This window comes from Nicotiana attenuata, chromosome 6 (genome assembly GCF_001879085.1).
Source record: "Nicotiana attenuata strain UT chromosome 6, NIATTr2, whole genome shotgun sequence".
In the NCBI taxonomy this organism is placed as follows: domain Eukaryota; kingdom Viridiplantae; phylum Streptophyta; class Magnoliopsida; order Solanales; family Solanaceae; genus Nicotiana; species Nicotiana attenuata.
Window position 1 is genome coordinate 57,799,538 of NC_031994.1, and position 12,735 is coordinate 57,812,272.

The window sequence follows — 12,735 nt, forward strand, 5'->3', positions numbered from 1 at the left end:
ATGTGTACTTCTATCCATTGTGGTTGGAGGACGATGTAGTGGGACACGTCAAGCCAGGAGTCAATTTGAAGGACCTGATCATAGATGACACTGCTAAGGCACAGGTTAAGTATAGAAGGCTACGCAAAAGGGTTTTCGAGTCTAAAACTAAGCATCTGAAATAGCACAAAGTGAACATGGAAGCAATAAAAGAATGGAATGGGATTGCCACGAAGTCAACAGAGAGATTGGAATACCTTGAACAAGGATTGATGGAGCTCGAGGGAAAGTGGAGAAAGAGACTCTCAGATTGTCAAGGCACGGATGGCAGTGAAGGAGGGCATCTAGCAAAGGCTTATTTACTGTTGGATATGCGCGATTTGGGGAACCTGATTGATGGACTCAAAAGAGCAAAGCACAGAGAAGGTCATTCAGGGACCAAGAAGACTAGGAAATGATGTTCTTCACTACTTTCTAGCTTAGCTTTAGATTTCGATTCTAATAAGGCTAAGTGACATTAGTAAATTTATTGTTATTGTCAATTTAGTAAAGGTTTGACTCATTTTTTGCATTAATGAAATGACACAATTATTAGCATTGATTTTCTCCAAGTCTATGTGTCGCTTAGGCCTACCTCGAGCACAACGAGGTCCCTAAATTAGGACGCAAATCATTGCATGACTTTGTGTGATATGTTTAAATATTGTAAACACTTTTTTAATATTCCTTACTAACTTGGTTACCTTTTGCTTCTTCTTTTCTTTTGATTATTCCCATTCCAAAAGATTGGTTCGTGCATACAGGTATTGTCAGCATATCACACTAGATCGGAAGGTCCTCCACCTCCTCCTCCACCAAGTGATCCTAAAAGAAAAAGAAAAAGCAAAGAAAAAGGGAAAATGGATGTTTTTAGTGGAATCAGAAAAGACAATGCTACCATGGTAGAAAACGTTGAAACCTCGGATGATCGAAGTACTCTGGTGCTGAATGAATTGGTCTTACGTCTAGAACAGAAAATCCTAGAACTACAAGGCGAGCTTGAGCAGGTCCGAAATTTGGCAAACCTTTCCGTCACTCTCAATGTCTCCAACATTAACCAACAAAATCCGACTATCCAGAACCAAACACCACCACAAAACACACAAAACCAAAACCCACCACCAAATCCTCATGTACCACACCAGCATCCCACACCTCCTCAGAACCTTAACCCTCCACCAGTACTAACTCCTCAACAACACCACCATCATCCAACTCAATACCCACAAACCACTACTTATCACACTCCCCAGAATACACCAGAACCTACTCCCGATCCCCAAAACTCAACCAATGACCACCCTTATTGTCACGACCCAAACCTATGGCCGCAACGGGCACGCGGTACCTTACTCAACCGAGTACCAACATAACATATCATTCTTATCATTCTTTCATTGGCAAATGGGCCAAACGGGACATTATTGGCTAACCAGAATAAACATAGAGGAATACTCAATACAGGATGACCCAACCCGATATAAAACCTCATATCTGTGACATGCGGGCCTATAAGGCCAGTGTGATCCATTATATACTTAAAATATAGGCCAACAAGGCCATACAAGTATCCGTATACATGACATCTGTCTACAAGCCTCTAAGAGTACATACTTATCACAAAGGTCGGAGAAGGGCCCCGCCATACAAAACAATACATGTCGAAGTCATACTGACCAAAGAAGCAACTCCGGGGCAAATGGAGCGCACCAACATCTTCCGATGATCTGATCGCCTACTTGGAGGACTCTCGACCTGTCTATCGGAACCTGCGGGCATGAAATGCAGCGTCCCCGGGCGAAAGGGACGTCAATACAAATAATGTACCGAGTATGCAAGGAATAAAAATCAGTAAATAATAGACATGAGAGAAACATGGAGTAAAAGACTCGACATGTAAGTCTGAATAACTCTGTGAATCATTAATATGTATAAAGCCATGCATATCCGTATAAATGTCATGTCGTGCATAGGTACATGTGTTCATGACATCATCAAGCCTCTGAGGGCATCCCATCATATCACCTCGGCCATTGTGGGCAAAATCCTCAACGTATACCAGCTGATCAGGTAGTGGTGCGTATATAACACCGTAACCTTTTTCCATATCACACACTGTGACGACCCGACCCGTCGTCTCATGTGTTACTGCTCCATTTCCCCCATTTTATGCTTCTTCATGTTTCGTTATCGGTATGTGGTGTGTGAGAGTTGATTTGGATTGGCTTTGATAAGAAATGAGACACTTAGTCTCTTTAAGGAAGGCTTAAGTTGGAAAAGTCAACCGGATGTTGACTTATGAGTTATAGGGCTCGGATGTGATTTTCGGTGATTCGGTTAGCTTCGGGGGATGATTTGTGACTTAGGAGTGCGATAGAAATTTATTTTAGAGGTCCGGTGTAGAATTAGGCTTGAATTGGCGAAGTTAATATTTTGGCGAATTCCGGTTGATAGGTGAGATTTTGATCCGAGGGTCGGAATGAAATTCCGAGAGTTGCTGTAGCTTCGATATGTGATTTGTGATGTGTGTGCAAAATTTCAAGTCATTCGGACGCTGTTTGGTTGGGTTTTTGATCGAATGCGTGTTTCGAAAGTTTTTAAAGAACTTAGGCTTGAATCCGATGAGAATTGATAATTTTAGTGTTGTTAGATGTGTTTTGATGATTGGAACAAGTTTGGATAATGTTTTAAGACATGTACGTGCTTTTAGTTGGGGTCCCGGGGGCCTCGGGTGAGTTTCGGGGTGGTTTCGGACCATTTTTAGGCCATTTTTAACTGCTGGTTTTTGGCTACAGCAGTGTTCTATGCGATCGCGGGGAATTGGTCGCGATCGCGTTGAGTAAAATGTGAGAAATGTGCCAATGAATCGCGATCGCGGAAAGCGGTTCGCGATCGCGGAGAAGAAATATCCTGTTGCGTTGATCCCACTTCGGAAGCTTATATCTCACAATCTATAAGGAATTTGGAGATGATCCAAAAATGAAAATCGTAGTCCTTTGTGTCTAGTTTTCATAAATGTAAATTAATTGGAATTTGAAGTTGTGTACAAAACGTTATGGTGGTTACACTATAGGCTGCCCGGGAAGGTCTCTAATACACAGGGTTGACTTTGAAATCTTATATCTCGCAATGTATAAGGAGTCAGGAAATGAGCAACATATAAAATTATAGCTCTATGTGTCTAGTTTTCAGAACATCAAACCATTTGTAATTTGGAGTTATGTGCAAAAAGTTATGACCGTTATACTGGAGGCTGTCCGGAAGAGCTGGGAACTGTTCATCGCGATCGCGAAGCATTGACCGCGATCGCGAAGAGTAAATTTTGGGCTGGAAAAATTGTTCTCCGCGATCGCGAAGCATTTTCCGCGATCGCGGGGCAGAATGTTTTAAAACACGTCAGTCGCGATTTTGGGGTCATTTTACACCCATAGTTGCTCGTTTTTGGAGATTTTTGGAGGAGATGAAAGAGGGATTCAAGAGGAATCGACTTGAGGTAAGAATCTTTGTCTTAAAACTCGATTATATTGTGAAATCCACCTAGAAATTCATGGAATTAAGCCTAAAATTGATGAGCTAGGGCTTGGAATTTTGAGAATTTAAATTGGGATTTGAGGGAGCATTTGGACTCCGATTTTGGTAAATTTGATATGTACGGACTCGTGGCGAGACGAGGAATCCGGTGATGTGAGTTTTGTGATTTTTCGAGAAGTGGGCTCGGGGCTCGGGTTTTACTAGTTTCGAGATTTTTGCTATATTTTGATTGTTTTCGATTGGGTATTGTTCCCTTGGCATAGTGTGATGTATTCGCTCTGATTTTGGTTAGATTCGACGCACGTGGAGGCCGATTGGAGGGGCAAAGGCGTCGCGGGCTAGAGATTTTGCCGGTTCGAGGTGAGTATTACTTGTAATTGATATCCTGAGGGTTTGAAACCCCGGATTTGCACATCATAGTGCTGTATTGTGGTGACTTGCACGCCAGGTATGAGCGTGGGGTAGAGCACCGTTGGGATTGTGACTTAGTCCGTCCCGATTGTTGGTTTTATTGCGTAATTGACTGAAACTACTTGTTATCATCATTATTTGGGTTGATTGCTATATTTGGGCTTCGTGCCAATTATTTGAATCCTTTAGGGATTATTATCACTGTTTTCATGACACTTAGCATATTAAATGATTCCAGTCCTGAGGTAAACCCTGTTTTGAAATGTGTAGTCATATTGCTAAAGTTTAAAGACTTAAATTGCATTTTCTGATGTTTTGAGTTAAAAACTATTACCTAACATTGCCCGAGTGGCTCATTTGCATGTTCTGGACTGAGGATGGATCGGGCTGCACGCCGCAGCGATGTACTATGATGATATTGCGCTTGGGCTGTAGGAGCCCCTCCGGAGTCTGAACCCCCACAGTGAGCGCGGGTACCCAGATGGATCGGGCTGCACGCCGCAGCGGTCATATGCATTGCATTGCATTCATGCATTGGTTCCTGTTTGTACTACATTCATGACATTTAGCACTCTCATATCATTGGCATCCATGCTATTGCTTGTACTGTTTACCAGACGCCCTGATGTTAACTGTTTGTGGAGTGCTGTGCCCGAGGGGCTGTCTTATGTGCGGACTTGCACTATTTGATTACGCATTCATTTGCTCGACTGTTGGAAAAAGATATTTTCAAAAGAGGTTTTAAACTGAGCCAGATATTTTCTAAAGGATTTTCACGGTTTCACTGTTTTCTCAAAGAGTGGTACTGTCCTATATAGCATGATGGAGTGCTCTTACATGATTTCTTGCCTCTCAGTTATTATTTACTCTTATTACCACTGAGTTGGAAGTACTCACTTTACTCCCTGCACCTCGCGTGCAGTTGCAGGTATTGTTCACCCGGTAACGGGTTATTAGCTGATTGAAGGTATGGCTATTGCAGCTGAGTAAGGTGACCGCCAGCGTTCGCGGCACCGGATGTTGTCTTTTGATTTCCAGGATTTTTCCTTATATATTATTATTGGCCCTGTAGTTGTGTTNAAGAAGGAAGTTCTGTAAAAGCAACGGGAAGAATTGCTCAGATACCCGTGAGTGAGGCTTATTTGGGTCGTGTTATAAATGCCCTGGCTAAACCTATTGATGGTAGAGGTGAAATTTCAGCTTCTGAATTTCGATTAATTGAATCTGCCGCCCCGGGTATTATTTCGCGCCGTTCCGTATATGAGCCTCTTCAAACCGGGCTTATTGCTATTGATTCGATGATCCCTATAGGACGTGGTCAGCGAGAATTAATTATTGGGGACAGACAGACCGGTAAAACAGCAGTAGCCACAGATACGATCCTCAATCAACAAGGTCAAAATGTAATATGTGTTTATGTAGCTATTGGGCAAAAAGCATCTTCTGTGGCCCAGGTCGTAACTACTTTACAGGAAAGGGGAGCGATGGAATACACTATTGTGGTAGCCGAAACGGCAGATTCCCCTGCTACATTACAATACCTTGCTCCTTATACAGGAGCAGCTCTGGCTGAATATTTTATGTATCGTGAACGACACACTTTAATCATTTATGATGATCCCTCCAAACAAGCGCAAGCTTATCGCCAAATGTCTCTTCTATTACGAAGACCGCCCGGTCGTGAAGCTTATCCAGGAGATGTTTTTTATTTGCATTCACGCCTTTTGGAAAGAGCCGCTAAATTAAGTTCTAGTTTAGGTGAAGGAAGTATGACCGCCTTACCAATAGTTGAAACCCAATCGGGAGATGTTTCGGCTTATATTCCTACTAATGTAATTTCCATTACTGATGGACAAATCTTTTTATCCGCCGACCTATTCAATTCTGGAATCAGACCTGCTATTAATGTGGGTATCTCCGTTTCCAGAGTGGGGTCCGCAGCTCAAATAAAAGCCATGAAACAAGTAGCTGGTAAATTAAAATGAGAACTAGCACAATTCGTAGAATTAGAAGCCTTTGCACAATTTGCTTACATACATACATACATACATACATACATATATATATATATATATATATATATATATATATATATATATATGCCATCTGGTCATGGGTCAATGTAAATGAATGAAATGCATGAGAAGTACGTCAATAAAATCTTTCGGAACGTCATAAGACCATTATGCCTCTGATTAATATCATGAAATAAACTTTATCAACTTACGTATTTTATGAGACCCATGAACAGATGATAGAATAATATGACACATGGGGAATCAAGAACATAAGCATCTCTAGTATTTCTATGAATAGAGTCATTTATGGATGTTTTGCATTTGCTCGTTTCGTTTGTGTCGTATAAATCATGCCAAAAGAAAGAAGGGATAGCCTTAACATACCTGAGTCGACTCTCTTAACAATCTTTCTAACATACGGTAATCGCAACAAAACATGTGATGGCAAGATCGGAGTAGGGAAAAATCCGTATAATATTCTTGAGAAAAATTGCACCGTACTCACGTTGCTTAAGATGCTATGAAATCTTGTCGAATTGCCATGAAATCTTATTGAATTTGTTGAAGATACTAAAATTCTCACGTTACCAAGTTAGAGATGCTTTCTAAGTAAGTTTAAATTGGAAGGTCTTCACGCTAAGTTTAAATTGGAAGGTCTTCACGTTATGTTTAGAATGTCTCTTAAGTTTTGATATGTCAAATGTATGGATGTCGGCCCCACTTGTGGTGGCTTAACCACATAATCCATAGTGACTTAATCTTGCCACCTACTCTATAATGACTTAAGTGTCATAAGGTTTGGGGTGGCTTGCTGCCACGTGAAGTTCTATTTATCCAAAAAAAAATTAATTAATCTCCCACTAAAAATCATTAATTAACCAATTATCCACATAATTACCAATTATCTCAACTTACTTAAGATACGACTCACTTTTAACACACCTTACTTTCGTGGTCATGTGGTACCTTGTACGACACTAGTCCATAAATATCGGGTATTTTAGCTTGGGCCGTATTTTATCCCGACATATCAAACTTTGACGAAAATTCATTTTCTTTGAATTTCTTACCCTATTACCTTCACGAATTTACTCATCACTTATTTGAAATAGCATAATGCTTATAACCTCAAAATAATCTCATTGCCAAGCTCATGTCGATTAACTTACGACGAAACTTTAACATAGAAAAATGCAAGGTGTAACATCTCATTTCCGAGCTTTCATCAATTTACTTATGGCGTACTTTCATGTACGAAAGCATGGGATGTAACACTTATACCCAGATTCCCAGAGTCCATCAAAGCAATCCAATATATGTGGAAACTTTACCTCATACCTCGCAACAAACCCTATACGTACCCGCATCGACTGAGAAAGACTTGCTCATTAAGAACATGGTGGAGGGACTCAAGAATCTCACTGGTAGAGTTCAGAGTGTTGAAGGTGGTAAAGGCGTTGAAGGTCTAAACTATGAGGACTTGTGTATTCAGCCGGATGTGGAACTGCCAGAGGGATTCAAACCTCCCAGGTTCGAAATGTTCGATGGAACTGGTGATCCAAAAGTTCATTTGAGAACATATTGTGACAAGCTTGTAGGAGTAGGTAAAAATAAACAAATCCGCATGAAATTGATCATGCAAAGCCTCACAGGAGACGCTTTGTGTATATCAGTCAAAACCCAGAGAATTGGGTTAGTTGGGTAAGCATGGGGTCAGACTTCATGGATTGATTCAGGTTCAACACGGAAAATGCGCCAAGCGTTTTCTACATTCAAAATCTCAAGAAGAAGCTGACAGAAACCTTCCGCGAGTATGCTACTCATTGGAGATCAAAAGCCACAAAAGTAAGGCCAGCACTTGATGAAGAACAAATGAACAAGTTCTTCATCAGAGCTCAAGACCCGCAGTATTATGAAAGGTTATTGGTTATTGAAAATCATAAATTCTTCGACATCATCAAACTAGGAGAAATAATAGAAGAAGGAATTAAGAATGGGATGGTGACCAATTTCGAGGCACTAGAGGCCACGAATAAAGCTTTGCAATCGGGAGGCATTTCGAAGAAGAAAGAAGTAGGTGTCGTACTGGTAGCCCAGGGTCCTAAGTCTCCTCTCACATACCAAACACCTCCACCCACATACGAACCTTCACCCCCCAGATACCAACAGCCTTCTACCATCTATCATGCCTAAAATACTCAACCCGCATATTACCATTCACCACCACCCGCCCGCCAAAACTACCAAAAACTCACGACAAATGTTTGACCGCAGATCACCTAAATAATACACCCCTATTGTACGAGAGACTGAAGGACATTGGTTATGTCACTCCCATTCCTATCGTTGCTATGGAGAATTCTTCCCAGTGTATCAACCCTAACAAAACATGTGCCTATGATTCAGGCATGAAGGGCCATACCATTGATGAGTGCCACACATTAAAAGACAAGATTCATACGCTGATCGACACTAAGGTCATACAGGCAAAGGAAGTTGTACCAAATGTTCGTAACAATCCTCTCCCGGATCATAGAGGTGAGGGAGTAAATGTAATAGAGATTGACGAGGAATGGGATCTGAAGGGGTTAATTGGACTCGTTCGAGAGGGAGATGCTCCTAAATGTCTCAAGTCACCATTACACCAGTTGTTGTACAAACCCAGGCGTCGTTTGAAGCTGAGGTATCTACACCCTTCACCGTAATGGTAGCTCCCACGCCATCCTACAAGTCTGATGCCATCCCATGGGACTATGTTGTGGAATCAAGAAGAAAAGGAAAAGCAGAAATGGAGGAGACAGATGCGGCACAAGGCATGACTAGAACTGGCAGAATCTATACACTTGAGAACCTGGGAGGAACAAGCAAGGAAGCTACATCTATGCCGCTTATTGTCAAAACTTGCACTGATGATCTTTGGAGAAAGGTACAAGCAAGAGAATACTCTGTTGTTGACCACTTGAACAAAACCCCCGCACAAATATCCATCTTGTCACTAGTGCAAAACTCGAACACACACATGAATGCTTTGATGAAGGTGTTGAGTAAGGCGTATGTACCCACCAACATCACTAGTGGGGAGATGGTTAACATGGTCGGGCAGGTATTGGAGAGCCACAAAATCACCTTTCACGAAGATGACTGAGTCACAACTGGGCACTACACATCACGGTGCAATTTGAGGATAAATTCATCACCGGGGTCTTGATAGATGGGGTTTCAAGTCTCAACATATGCTCACTATCTACTCTAAAGAGATTATGTAAAGGCCTGCACGAGATACAGATGGGAAGCATGAATGTGAAGGAATTTGATGGATCTTAGAGAGACACCATCGAAGAAATCAACCTCAGTCTACAGATGGGCCTGACTTGGTTTGATGTCGAGTTCCAAGTGCTAGATATATATACTACTTACAACCTATTATTGGGACGACCATGAATACATGCTGCCGGAGCAGTGGCTTCAACCCTGTATCAGGCTGAGAAGTTTGAATGGAATCATCAAGAGGTGATTATTCACGGAGATGGAAGTAACCCCATCTACACCAATCAGACCGTTTCAGTCATCGAAAATAGGAACAAACTGGGTGGAGAAACATACCATCGCTTTCAGCGAGTCAACGGAATTGAAAAGGATCGATGGTGGAGAAATAAGGTAGAAAGCATACTGCTATGGATAGGGTATAAACCTGGCAAAGGTCTCAGCAAAAATCTGCAAGGGATCACCAAACACGTACAACCGCAGCGTCATGGCATGACTTTTGGACTCGGATATGAATACACGTGGCAGGAATATTAGAATTAGTCTCCACAATGGAGTAGTCCTTATTATCCACCGAAACAACTAGTACCACCTCTGCACCATACATTCTATCAAGCTGACATGATGTGCGGGTCTGAGGAAGATGAAGTTTTAGCTGGCATGAGGAAGTTGTTTCTAGATGAAGAAGATATGGACTGCAGTGTAATAGTTGAGGAGGAGGAGGAGGAGGAGGAAGAAGACTTTACCATTCAAACCGTGGAGAAAGGAGTTGTTCTCAAGAACTGGAGCGCTGCACCATCCCGAGCCCGTCGAGTTCCTGGGTAGCCTGGCAAATTAGCAAGAATTACTTTAAAAAATAGTTTTGAGCATTTGAGAGATTTTTCAGTATTATGCTTTGAAATAATTGCTTGAGTCACCGAGCCACACTTGTTAATGTTTTTAAGATTTTATTAATGCATTGTTGCTTTTCGTATTTATTATTTTTCTTTACATATTCCTTTCAGCATTATTATTACCTATCTTGATGAACCTACGACAGTGACATGTAATGAGACAATGCAATAGGATAGTGATTCAGAGGATATGGAAGAAGATATAATACTTGAGGAAATTGTCAGAGAAGTGGAAAACTTTGAAAATAAACCAAAGTCTAATATGGAGGAAACTGAGGCCGTTAACTTAGGGGATTCCGAAACGGTTAAGGAAACGCGTATAAGAATTCATCTATCATCGTCAGAGAAGGAAAAGTACATTAGATTCCTAAAAGAGTATGAAGATATCTTCGCATGGTCCTACAATGGTACGACTAGTTTGAGCACATCCATAGTGGATTACCAGCTACCAACTAATCCCATGTGTCCACGGGTAAAGCAAGAAGCTCAGAAAGTTCAAGCTGGATATGAGTTTGAAGATAAAAGAGGAGGTCCCCAAGAAAATCAAAGCCAAGGTTCTTCAAGTGGTTGAATACCCGACTTGGTTGGCCAACATTGTGCAAGTTCCGAAGAAAGATGGGAAAGTTAGAGTATGTGTTGATTACCGAGATCTGAACAGAGTGAGTCCCAAAGATGATTTCCTGTTGCCCAATATACACATACTGATTGACAACTATGTCAAGCATGAGCTCCAATCCTTTATGTATTGCTTCGCAGGATACCATCAGATTTGGATGGATGAAGAGGATGTCGAAAAGACAGCCTTCATCACACCGTAGGGGATATATTGTTACAAAATAATGTCGTTTGGTCTGAAGAACGCTGGAGCCACCTACATGAGAGCCATGACAACTATCTCCCTGACATGATACACAAGGAAATAGAGGTGTACGTGGATGATGTTATCATCAAATGTAAAAGGAGTTCGGATCACATAGCAGACCTGAAGAAATTCTTTGATCGGCTTCGAAAATACAATTTGAAACTAAATCCTGCAAAATGTGCCTTCGGAGTCCTGTTGGAAATTTGTTAGGATTCATCGTCAGTCACCGGGGGATTGAGTTAGACCCATCAAAAGTCAAATCTATCCTGGACTTGCCACCTTTGAAGAATAAGAAAGATGTGATGAGTTTTTAGGGCGTCTCAATTACATCAGCCGCTTTATAGCAGAACCAACTGTGATATGTGAGCTAATCTTCAGGATACTGAGGAAAGATGCTGCAACAAGCTGGACTGAAGAATTCTAGAAAGCCTTCGACAAAATCAAAGAGTATTTATCTAAACTACTCGTTCTGGTCCCATTAGAACCAAGAAGACCTCTGCTACTTTATTTATCCGTATTGGATGGAGCTTTTGGTTATGTTTTGGGAACACATGATGAAACTCGACGAAAGGAGCATGCGATATATTATCTGAGCAAGAAATTCACGCCGTACGAAGCCCAGTACTTTTTGCTGGAACGCACGAGCTGTGCTCTGACATGGATAGCTCAGAAGTTGAGGCATTATTTTTGTGCATATACTACATATCTCATATCAAGGATGTATCCGCTAAAATACATCTTTCAGAAACCCATGCCTACGGGTAAGTTAGAAAAGTGGAAAATATGGTTGAGCGAGTTCGACACCGTCTACGTAACTCAGAAGGCAGTCAAAGGGCAAGCATCGATATGGTGCCCATTTTGTAGTGGTAATTCATGGTGCGATGCAAAAATTTTGGTGCGGTGACTTTGTAGTAACGAATATCCATGGTGCGGAGAACTTGATGCAGTGCCTTTACAGAAGAAATATTCAAGGAGCGTTGCCAATAATTTGGGAATATGCATGTTGAAGTTTATTATTAGTAGATTCCTACACTCAAAGAAAACTATGAGTTTCAAAATTTAATTTGCGATAACTCAGCTTGATCCTTTTTTTCCTCTTGAAACTTCTGACTTGATGCTGAGCTTCTAAAATAGTGTGCAATATCAATCAGTAAAAGCTAAAGGTTGCCCCTGCATTACTCAAAGAGAGTTGCTAGTATAAAAGAAATGGTTGCCTTGCATGGAACGTCAAAGTTTTGACATTGAATCTGCAATTGTATTGCTATGGCATTTCAAACTTGCTACTGCGAAGATGACCAATATTTAGCTAAAAAAAATTTACTTCTGCCTTGTCGAATAATGAGAATCTTTTTGCGAAATCTGCCCCAGTTTTTGCTATTGGAGGAAATAAATTTATATTATATTGAGACTGAACCAATAGGGTTGCCTATGTATTCCTCTTAAACGGGAATCAGGTCAAAACGTAGTTCATTACAAAAGTTTTAGAAGAATTGCAAAAGAGTAGTTGTTACTAAATATGGATGGGTGGAGAATGGTTGCGATATGACATTATTCTCAGTCTTCTTGATATTCTATGGATTTTTTTTCAAACATCTTGTTGCCAATTTTGATAGATCTCCCTTGACAATAATTGTATCTGGGCTTGAAATGTCGCATTTGTTGCTTGGTAACTCAGATTGTATTTTTATCGTGCCTTGATCAATCATGCCTTGTATCTTGAATCTGAGTGCTGAACATT

At 41.0% G+C, this 12,735-nt stretch overlaps 1 pseudogene; it reads left to right on the forward strand.

The window, feature by feature from the left end:
• LOC109227875 lies at nucleotides 879-8,683 on the forward strand (annotated as a pseudogene).